Genomic DNA, 1,335 nt, shown 5'->3' on the forward strand with positions numbered 1-1,335 from the left:
GGTAGGCCCATATGGGATCTGATATGTGTTTTATGTGAAGGAAGATTTCTATTTCTGATTATTTCTTGTAACTGAGTAAATAGCAAAGTTAATTCTGAATCACTAGAATAATTTCAGTGGTTTTAAGATGTAAAACAACTCTTTCTGCATACTGAGAGTCAGTAACTATATTAAGAGGGTCTAGAATATCTAATAATACCATGAGAATAGCATATAATTCTGTCTTTTTTTTATAATTCAGTCTTTTGAACAGAATAATAAGGGATTTAAGCCACTTTACTTGAATTTCCTGACTTATAACCTGCCTGTCCTGATTTATTTGTGTCAATATAGAATGTAGGGGCTTCAGAAATTGGTGTTTCTTATACATTGTGAGGAAATATCTAATTATTTCTCTTTAAAAATTGAAGTCTCGAGACCAGCCTGGTCTACAGAGCTAGTTCCAGGACAGGCTCCAAAGCCACAGAGAAACCCTGTCTCAAAAAACAAAACAAAACAAAACAAAAAAAATTGAAGTCTCTTGTTTTGGAGATATTTGTTACTAATCTCTCCCAAGAAATTCCTGGAAGCTCTTTGTCAATGTTCATTTTCTGGCCATAATGAGGCAACTTTAGCATTGGTAAGAGGTACCACAAAATCTGTTGGGTCTTTTCCTGTTAATTGATGATATCTCAATTTTCCTTTCAGAATCAGTTCAGAAACCTTTTCTACATAGCTCTCTAATTTTTATTCTGTTTGTGTGATAAAGATATTCATTCTAAGATACTATTCTCTCTCTGCATAAGAATTCTCATAGATGGGCTGGAGAGATGGCTCAGTGGTTAAGAGCATTGCCTGCTCTTCCAAAGGTCCTGAGTTCAATTCCCAGCAACCACACGGTGGCTCACAACCATCTGTAGTGAGGTCTGGTGCCCTCTTCTGGCCTGCAGACATATACACAGACAGAATATTGTATGCATAATAAATAAATAAATAATTAATTAAAAAAAAAGAATTCTTGTAGAGACTATGTAGAGGGTAGTGTGACCAAGATACAATGCATGTATGCATCCTGTAATTTCCTTTCTACCAGAGCCAATTCTTTCTCAGCATCAGCTGATAATTTTCTTGAACTATTTCTGGCCTTATCACCTTGTAAGGTCTGAAATAAATTACTTAGTTCTTGAGTAGCATATCTGATTGTGGTTTGTAGCCAGTTAGTATCGTCCAGCAAAATTTGAAAACCCATAGGGTTTGCAATTGATCTCTACTCATTTGTACTTTCTGGGGCTCAATATTTGTAAACCTTTCTTATACTCTAGGTGTTTAATAGAATCTTCTTTTTGTATCTTTTTT

This window comes from Microtus ochrogaster, chromosome 10 (assembly GCF_000317375.1).
Source record: "Microtus ochrogaster isolate Prairie Vole_2 chromosome 10, MicOch1.0, whole genome shotgun sequence".
Taxonomy (NCBI): Eukaryota; Metazoa; Chordata; class Mammalia; order Rodentia; family Cricetidae; genus Microtus; species Microtus ochrogaster.